The 10,722-nt window shown below is 33.4% G+C and overlaps 1 long non-coding RNA gene across 1 annotated transcript; it reads right to left on the bottom strand.

Annotated features, from left to right (window-relative positions):
* Positions 1-4,560: 4,560 nt before the first annotated feature.
* On the bottom strand, positions 4,561-9,562 carry LOC131177366 (uncharacterized). The gene is made up of 3 exons (XR_009146897.1): positions 9,391-9,562; positions 9,147-9,211; positions 4,561-4,719 (listed from the first exon to the last, which is right to left on the bottom strand). It is a non-coding gene; the product is annotated as an uncharacterized LOC131177366 (long non-coding RNA).
* Between the last annotated feature and the right edge of the window lie 1,160 nt (positions 9,563-10,722).

Raw genomic sequence — 10,722 nt, forward strand, 5'->3', positions numbered from 1 at the left:
GCACACCTTACCTAATTTCCATTATACTGTCAACAACCAAAAGGGTTTTTATGTCATTGCCCCATTATCTTACCTTAGGGGTAGAAAACAGATAAGGTCTAATCCAGATTTTGTAACTCTAAGCTCTAGGCTTAGGCTCCTAACACTGCATCAATTATGACCTGCTCTAAGTCCTGTACTTCTGGGTTCCATAACTTAACAATATTCTTCCTAATGCCATCCTTTTCTATGCTCTCTATCCTTTTTTTTTTTCATTTATCTCGTTTACCCTTCCTAGTACCACATTCACCTCCTCGGTATTTTGGCTCTATTCTTCCTAATCTTATCCTAATCTGTTTTTCTAATTTATTCTTTAGCCAACTCTTTTTTATCTTACCCAAATCCGAACTTTCACTCTTCCATCCTTTAGCTCTATTTTCTTTTTGAACCTGATTGTCATATCAGAAACTTATACCTTTCCACTATCCCTACCACGTCATCTATACCTCAATGTTACTCAGAATTGATCCTCTAACTACCCTAGCTAGACTTCTACTGGCATTCAGGCTATCTCTCCTACTGCATTTGAACCGCACTCCATCTATATATATACATATTCTATGATTTATCGATGCTAACTTTTGTCCTTTTTCTTTTACTTTATTTGGAGTATACTTTAGTCTTAAGCATTAAGAAGCTAAGGATGAACTTAGGGAATAGCAGTCATACTTCTCCTACGTGATCTCTATTCTTACCCTTTTGGACTATATACTACCCCCTACTACCTTAGGGAGGGGTAGCAACTCTAATTTTTCATATCTATTTAATTAGCTGAACTTTAAAATACTAGGTATCCAAACCCGTCATTCAATTTAAAGGCTTACATACATCTTGATCTTACATCTTATAATTCCTACATGGAACTTGTACCCTCTCCAGAACACCTGAGCTAACAACTCTCTATCTCACGCTACAATCCCATCTGGGACACTACTCCATAAGTCATCATTATCAGTAATAACCTTCGATCCCTTCTGAAAAGATAGGACTATACCCTAACTTACTACAACAAAGGTACTACATTTACCACCTTGCCAAAACCATGTCAAATTAATGACTCTCTTATCATATCATAGCTCTGTAAATCATCAATTCATAGTTTCGACCTTCCTTAGGTGGTAGGGTTGTACTTTACACCTTGCTGATACACACAAGGTATACTATTCTCACTAAGCTCTAAGTAAAACGTCTGTCGTACTGCAAAAACTATCCAAAATTTCATACCGAAGACCAGATGGTCTCACTCTATAGATGTTACCTTTACTTTGCAACTAATCTGCAACCTCTGGTTTGATGGCAACTCTTGATGTAACTCAAGCTCATGCTAAGGTCACCGAGTTACTGACTCTAGTTACCACCCAACTGTGACCTTTCGATATTCTAGCTCTAGATCCCTAACCAGGAGTTCCCAACTCCTCTGCAGATATAGAACTCTGTTATGGCATAATTGTACCAAAACAGAGGTCATCCGCAAACACCCTCATTATAGAGCACCACGGGGATGCATGCAGCTTTACATAATAATCTCATGTCGGTACTGTAATTTGCAGCTTACAAAGCAGACATCAAGAATATTGTATAATTACTACGATACGTCCAGACAGATAGGTCTCCTAATCTCTTATCTCTCTTGAATCTACTATTATCATAAACTTACTCTGACTGGGTCATCCACTGACGACTGCCAGCAGTGGTATCCTCACCCTTATCTAGTGCAATTATACTATCAAAACTCACCTTTATGTACTCGTGCCTAGCACACTCGTGCCTAGCACTAGATAGGCACAACACTTAGACCCATACTGATAGAAATATAGTGCTTCTTGGAGAACATATTTCTATGGCAGACCTCAATATGTCTGCTAACTCGATTTCACACTTCTATGTACTTCACAAAACTGAAGCACTCTTATATTAACCGAGGAATAACGCAAAATCTAAAAATGAAGAATTACAGAAAAAAGACGAAACAGAATCTTATACTCCGCATGTGACAACTCTAGGTGCACACTTTCTCATGAATCTAAAGCCTAAGCTCTAATACCACTTTTGTCACGAAACCTATGGGCTGGACCTGCACTAGGACTTAGGCTAGCCTAAAGCCCCCGAGGCTCGTAGTAAGCCTAACTATTCCTCAACCCAACTCTAAGGCCCATTTGGGCCCAATTTCAAGAATTCAATCGGACAGAGTCCAACCATAAAATGGACCATTCAACGGGGAGTTTTTGACTCGCCCAACCTATAAACATAATATATAATAAATTTGGGAGCTCAGCTCACCCTCTACATAATCAAAATGTCATAACTCAAATAGGAGTTCAGCTCCCTCATCCAATCTCATCATGCATACAGTTAATAATTTTATAAGTCCAACATAACTTTTATAATATAGGCCCAAAATAAAAATAAGTGCTTCTAACACATGCGGAGTCTAAAATTTAACTCAATTGTACAAAATACATTAAATACTATTAATGGACCTGCGAAGAAGAGGAGCAGGTTAGCCACAACAAATAATCCTCCTGTAGTCTGGAAAAATAGATGAACAGGAGTGAGCGTTCAACTCAGAGAGTAAAATACCCATTTTAATCATAATCTCTATAACTATCTTAAGCTAATGCACCCTATGGAGTGAAATACAACATCGACATAATTTTCATATCATAACAACAAAAAAGCAATTTGGAGCATTCACACACCCAACACTGTCAAGCAATACATATATGGGAGCTGATCCCCTATACAGCCCTCTTAATCCAACCTCTGCCAGCAAGTGTCTCTCAAGCTGGACTTTCGCTTAATAAACCAAATGCGGGGTCCCAGCGAGTGTCTCTCAAGCCATGTCTACCCCAAAGGACCGGGTCTCAGCGATTGTCTCTCAAGCCGTCTCTACCCGTCCTGTCCATATCCAATACCATACCACACGCACGCCACGCACGCACACTGTTCTAAATTACCACAAATAACATTCATGGCACTTCAACAATTATGAATGCAATATAAAATGTGCCAAGTGTTTAACTACATAGATATATATTTATAAGTGATGCATGGGCATGCTTGAACATATAATAATATCGAAATTACAATTAAAATTAATATTTTACTCACAAAATTGAACCGAGGTCACTACGGCGACTGGGCGGAGGAGGAAGGCTGTCCCGTCTCACCTGACAATTTCATTGCAATTATTTAATATATTTGACTCAATACAAGTTTAAAAAAGACCAAAGACACCCTAAGTTGTGTTGAAAATTCGGTAGAGTCTCCCCTATACCTATGACCTACCCAACCTGCAAAATAGTTCAAATAGCACTTCTAAACTCAACCCATATCTCATCATCATTATATGGCCCCTCCAAACCAAGCAATAATCACAACATCCGACAACTCAATTATAAGACTTCAAAACTAATATTTTTCAAAAACTATCCAAGCTAACTTTATAATTTCTATAAACCTGCTCCGCGGTCCTTAACAATATTATAAGGCTATTGCAATAGGAATCGTAATTTTCTTATCATCCACGAATATTTTATAAATTTTATTCTAACCTAGTAGAAGGCAAAAATTGAGTAATGTAGAGTTCGAGTTTACCTATGCCAAATCTGACAACTGGAACGCGTCCAGAACATCTGAAAATGGTGGGGTAGTCTATAATCTTGATCCGGTTCTGAAATGGTTCCAGCAACTTATCTGCTCGGCTCGAAATTGCAGATCCCGGTGACGATCGAATTTCCATGAAATGAAAGTACATTCGCGAAGTCCACAATACCAGGGTTAGAATAAAATATATATATATTCAAAGTCTCGACCATCAAAAGTGATAAAAAAAAGAAAAAAACTCCTAAGTGGATCTAGAATACAGCCACCTATTCTAAACGTAGACTCTGATGCAACTATGGAGACAGGAATAGCTAAGGCATCCTTGTCTAATTGGGAGAGAATTGGACACTTGATAACCATAGTCTTCCAACCTCCTAAAACATCAAACTTGTCTTCAACCTCTTCACAACTTTCTGATAAATACTTTGCTACCTCCAACTTTCTTTTTAATCTTTGTATCCCCTTCCTATGCTTTGCATATTTAGATTGAAAAGTTAAAATGTATGCCTTCTCAATCTCATCAGAAGCTTGACTCAAATTACATGCTTCTTTGACATTATTTGAATGACATGATAAATAATGATCATACAAGCTAATTAAAATTGCTTCCACTTTATCCCCTGTCTCTTTAGCCTTTAGGCTTCCATAAACTCCATCAAAACAATATCTCACATATGCCAACTTAAAACGAGGATCTAAAACAATAGCTACATGAAAGAAAAATGCACCTTAACAAGACTTAGGGTGTAAGTTTAGCAATTTGAAATTTTTCAACAACCTAGGGTTTCATGTAACATGCAATTCACTTTAGCTATTAAAAAACATATAATTTGTTCACAAAAAACCATGTATCAATTGCTAACAGGGTTAATTAGTCATTATGAAATAAAACCCCTAAATTTTACAAGTTAGAGTTTATGGAGAAACTTACCCAAATAGGAGCAGAATCAAAATTTCACCTCTAATCCGGGTAGTGAAGCCACCAAATATTGGCTCTCTAGCTTGCCCACACAAGCTTCTTTATCCAAGCAACCTTGAAGCAAGCAAAATCCTCTTTGAACCTTCCTTTGAATTCTACCAAAATAGGAAGTGATGAAAGGATTAGTTTCTTCTAGGTTTTATCTAATAGAAGTGGTGAGAAACTATTTCTCAAAGCTTAATTCAAGAGTTCAACACTTAATTCACTTAAATCTTTAGCTAGGAAGAAAGAAACTTTTGCTTTGAGAGAGAGAGAATGGGACGGCAACCAAGAAGAAGAAGAAGATGGTCATTTTCTTCCTTTTCTCCTTTTTATTTATGTTAATTTCTTTTAATTAAAATAAGAAGACAAGTGTCCAATTCTCATTCAACTCTTGCATGAGTTTTCAAATTTCCATTGGTCCATTTGTTAAGCCTTTAATCTTAATTAAGAAAATTAAACTTGATTAATTAGTATTCTAAGTACTAATTAATTAATTAATTAATTAACTATTAATTAATTTTTCTTCCATTTTTTATCAAGTTAACATGGTCAAAATTGTCAAAATTTGGTAAGTCAAACTTGTAATTTTAGCCAAGTCCATAATCTTCCATAAGTTTGATTATTGAAGTTTATATTTAAACACTTTAAATATTAACTTGAACACTTCCATTGTTAAAATTTAGTTTCAAGTTATGTTAGGTACTTTGTAATCTAATTACAAACTAAATTTATTAATTTAATTAATTAATTAATTAAACTAATTTTACTTAGATCAAGTTGCTCTTATGTGTGTGACTTACTAGATTCATTACTAATTGGTAATGAGAATAATATTAACTTCTTAATATTATTGGAATCATTTCAAACTTAGAATTAAATTCTCTTTTTCCTTTAAGTTCTCATAAATCGCGGTTAACATCTAACATAATGTGCTATGACTACTCAATTAATTATGAATTAATCCCCTAATTCATGAACCTTGATCATACATATCATGCACTAAAATCTCTCCGTTACAAAATCTCAATTTCAGCAAGAGTTATGATTTATGTCAAACTCTTATGCTTAGACTAATATGTCCTCTTTTAATTTTAATTCTTGATTAATGAGACTTTTCTATCAGAAACTCATTTCTGACTAAATCTGTCTGTCCTGGCCAGAAACTTGAATTCATCAAGAACAATTAAATGGATATAGGATTTTATTCCTATTTACTTAGGGTAACGAATCCCATCTTGACTACTACCTATCTTCATATATAAATAGCCGGAGCCAACACATGCTCATATGCTTATACATGGTAGCATGAAAGCAGTATCAAACTCAAATCACCTATATACAAAATAACTGTGTTATCTTAAATTAAGAGAATATATGCACTATTAGGATCTAGGTGACCTTGTATTGACGAGAGTAAACACTATGTACAAGTCATCTAATGTCACTAGTTCGGCCTACTTATCTTATAAGTGTCCACCATGTTTGTCATATGGCATGGGACTTTCCATTCCATCCCATTAGTATCTCATACTAATTCATGAAAATAAACATAAGAGACAATCTTTCCAGATAAGTCATGTCCAATGAAGTATCCTAGATTGTGAACCATATTTATAATACTTGTACTAAAATATTCTATCACTCATATTCTTAATAACTTAAGAATAGAAAATATTCTATCACTCATATTCTTAATAACTTAAGAATAGAAAATCCAACAATATATTAAAGGACTTTTCAATTAAATTCAAACCATTCAAATTTAAAAGAAAACAATATTTTCCATTAATGGGAAATAAATGTTTACAAGATATAATACAATGATATGCTCTAAGGCATACTACTAACACTATAAGTAATAAGAAATTAAGAATATCCTCATTCTCCCAATATTTATCAAGTTTCTTCTTCATTTGAATGGTCATTGAATACAAAAGTGTATCATTAGTCTCCCCCAATGAGTTCAACCTATCTATTAAGGCCATAAGCTCATGGAAAAAAGCATTTGAGGTGACATATAAAGAACCTGAAACCCTTAATGTCACAATATAAAAAAGTCTAAAAAATTTTACAGATACTCTAACAACTTTCCAATCTTCTTTACTAAGAGGACCAATATTTTATATTCCATCAAAGAAAAGTATTTCGAGTCTTCTACTTCTAACTTATCAAAAGCCTCTTCAAAATTTTCAACAACTTCAAGCATCTTATAAGTAGAATTACACCTGATTTCAACATTAAGGCAAAGAAGACTCTTACTTTCTATTTTTGCTTTCTTTGCACACATCTTGAATGTTTGAGACCTAGCAGGAGAAGACCTCACATATCTCACTGCATTACTAATTCTAAGAATTGAATCATTAAGGTTCTCTAAACCCTCTTTCACAATTAGATTCATAATATGAGCATAACATCTCACATGCATGAACTCATGACCTAATATAGTACCCTTCCAATCCTTATTTTCCCTTTTCAAATACCTAATAGCACCATCACTGGAGCTTCAATTATCAACAGTGATAGTAAAAATATGATCTATCTCCCAATCTAGCAAGCATGTCTAAACCATCTTACCAATTGTCTTACCTTTATGATTAGGAACTAAACAAAAATTGAAGATCCTTTTATGTAAGTTCCATTCACTATCAATCCAATGAGCAGTTAAACACATGTAACTTAGATTTTGGATCGATGACCAAGTATCAATAGTAAGACAAACTGGTTGAGACTGTAAAACTTTCTTTAATTTCAATTCTTTGCCTTTATAAATTTTCATACAATCTCTAGCAATAATGATACAAGATGGAACCACTAATCTTGGTTCCAAAGCATGATAATAGTTCCTGAATCCTTCACCCTTCACAATACTAAAGGACAACTCATAAATTATAATCATTTTAGCAAGCTCCCTCCTAATTTCCTCCACATTGAAAGTCTTTCCTCAAACACTACCACTAGCACTTGAACCAACTGTAGAGGCTAAACCAGCACCCCTTTATGTTTTACTAATTCTATAATTAAGGATATTCTGAACATTGGTTGTTTAAATGAGCCCATAGATTACTAGTTTTATGATTTTTTGAATTGCAAGCATAAGTTTTTCCACAATAAATACAAACTGCCTTAACTTTATCTCCTTCCTTAACCCGATTAAAGTGATCCCATACTGCAGAGGTTCGTTTAGAACCTAGCCTATTACATTTCCTACTAAGGCGAGGAGAACTTTGATTAGCCTCGTTATCCATCTAAAAAAAATTACAAGAAAATAATTCATTTAGAATGCTAAACAAAATTTATGAATTAATTCAAGAAGCTAGCATTGACATGGAATTAATTCAAGCAGATTAAGTTAGTCTACATATTAAGGTAGTCTACCTTAAATTAATTCAAGAAAATAATTAATTTAGAATGCTAAATAAATTTTAGGAATTAATTCAAGAAGCATTGGCATAGAATTAATTCAAGGTAGTCTACAGATTAAGTTAGTCTACCTTGAATTTATTGAAGAAAATAATTAATTTAGAATGCTAAACAAATTTTAGGAATTAATTCAAGAAGCATTGGCATGGAATTAATTCAAGGTAGTCTATAGATCAAGTTAGTCTATAGATTAAGGTAGTCTAATTTGAATTAATTCAAGAAAATAATTAATTTAGAAAATAGCTTTTTGTTGTCTACACATTCATGAGATAGTCTTACCTATAGTAAATACATGTTACTACAATCTTACTAAATCATGCCCACTTCTAAATACGCTAAATCCAACTCATGCATAGTGCCATTATTAGTTCAGGATCAAGATTAAGCAACATAAGAGCATCAGCATTAAAAAACATAAAGACCAAAGGACTTGTGACAATTGATAAAGGCACAGAGTAGTGATCACACAACAATAAAGTGTGCCAAACTGAATTTAACTGTTTGTTGATAAATGTTACTTGTAGCACACCCATCAAACGTATCTTATCCATATCAACTATCCATCTAGGTAAATTCCAACAAGAAAAATAGAGCCAAGTTTTATTAGCAACCATCAATGATTGAAAGAATATTTAATCAACTCCATAATCATAATAAGGGAATGGGCATCTGTAATGATCATGCAAAATATTTAAACATCTATGACACTATAATCTAAAAATATAATCAATGATATTAGAACAATAAGCCAATGAGCAAAGAAATATTAAGTTAGTCATTTAAGTTGCAATGCCTGTAAATCATGATTCCAAAGAGCGGATAGCAACCTACCTTACAACAACAAACCCTAAAAAAAAAATGACCCAAAAAAAATTAATTGATTTGCCCCAAAGAATCTAGAAATTATGGTGTAATCATATTTTAGGATCCAAACAACTAATGCAGTAATCTGAAATGAAAAAATGGTGGACATGCAAGCTCTCCCTAATAGAAGACAAAGAAAAATCCATTACATTCAACCAAAAGGCATGTGCAATTATCAAAGCCTGTAGCATAGACAAATATGTTCCCCATTTTTAGTAATTAGTTAGAAATTATAATGTTCATTGATGAGACTTACAATATCTTTATAGATAGTAAACCTTTCTGTTGCTTGATTAGAAAGCCCAAAATCTCCTTTTCAATCTGTTAAGCACCAAGCATGACCCAAATCACAAAATAAACATGCAAAGTAAAAAAGCCACCAATATGACCAATATCTAGCTAGCACTAAGAAGAATATGCAATTCAAAGTAATAAAAAACCTAGAAAAAAATAATCAATAACAATGATGTGATGGTAGGGAGCTGTGAGCGAGGCCATACAAGTAATGCGAAGGCAAAGAGCTCTGTGTGAGGCAGGAGCTATAAGTGTGACAGCAAATGAAAGTTTGAGTTGTTGCCAATGGAATGGAAGGCGAGGGTTTGAGTTGTAGCAATGGAATGGAGAATGTGTAGAAGGTCTCGATCTGGGTAATTCTATCACCCGATAGATAAAGGAGAAATTTTAAAGCAAATCATCTAACCCAACCCAATTCATTGAATCAACCCAAAATATCAGTTTGGCTGGGTCAGATCAGTCGATTTGGTTGGTTTGGACCAAGTCTTGAACAACCCTAATAAATATAAACCTATTAAAAATAGCTAAATAAATTAATATCAAATTTAAATAAATTCCCTTATGTAGACCACTTCTAAAAAAATCCCTAGTCAGCCTTAGTTTCTCAACAATACCTCAAGCCTATCCAAACATTATTATAGCCATTTTTCCAAACTTAAATAATTTATTTGGCTCACTTAACCGTCTTAATTTGACAAACAAAATATGCCTAACATTCTCAATCAATATTCTCTAATTTTTAATTGACATTAAATTCTAAATCCAATTGACCAAAACATTTTGCCTAAAACTCAACAATTTATTATTCTCACTAGACAACATATTTCACCAAAATATATATACTTACTCATGTAATATACCTGAATTTTAGGCACACAAATAAATCTTAAATTCCATAGTTCGAAAACACTGATAATCACATAACACTTGAGAAAACAGGGTTTAAAATTACCTTGTCACAAAATGGACTTTGTCATTATGTCTAGAATGTTGAAAAACATTTGGAAAGCCTTTTTTAGAACATTCATTCATGCAAGTCCACATGCCACATGGCAAGATAATGCCAGATGTTAGGTTGCTACTTATGCCACGAGTCAACGAGTGATGCTATTTTTGGCTACATGTGGCACATTTTGGATGGATGATGGAGTACAAAAGTATTTTTTTATTGGCCTTATGCATCCGCCAAGTAGAGGTGAGCATTCAGTTCGAACCGAACCGAATCAAATTGAACCGAATTAAATTATAAAAATTGAAATATGTATTTTAGAAATCGAACCGAACTGAAATAGGTGAAAAATCGAATCGAACCAAATCACTTTATTTCAGTTCGGTTAGGTTTAAACCGATTGGTTTTGATTTTTAATTAATTTTTAATTTAGACTTGATTTTCAAATTATTTGATCTAATTTTGACCTTGATTTGAACCTAATAACCATTAATCAATGAAATTAAACAATTAATATATATATATATATATATATATATATATATATATAATTCATAAATTTCCCATAAAAATAAATCAATTCAAAAAT

The sequence above is a fragment of the Hevea brasiliensis genome, unplaced genomic scaffold (genome assembly GCF_030052815.1).
Source record: "Hevea brasiliensis isolate MT/VB/25A 57/8 unplaced genomic scaffold, ASM3005281v1 Scaf427, whole genome shotgun sequence".
NCBI classification, from domain to species: Eukaryota; Viridiplantae; Streptophyta; class Magnoliopsida; order Malpighiales; family Euphorbiaceae; genus Hevea; species Hevea brasiliensis.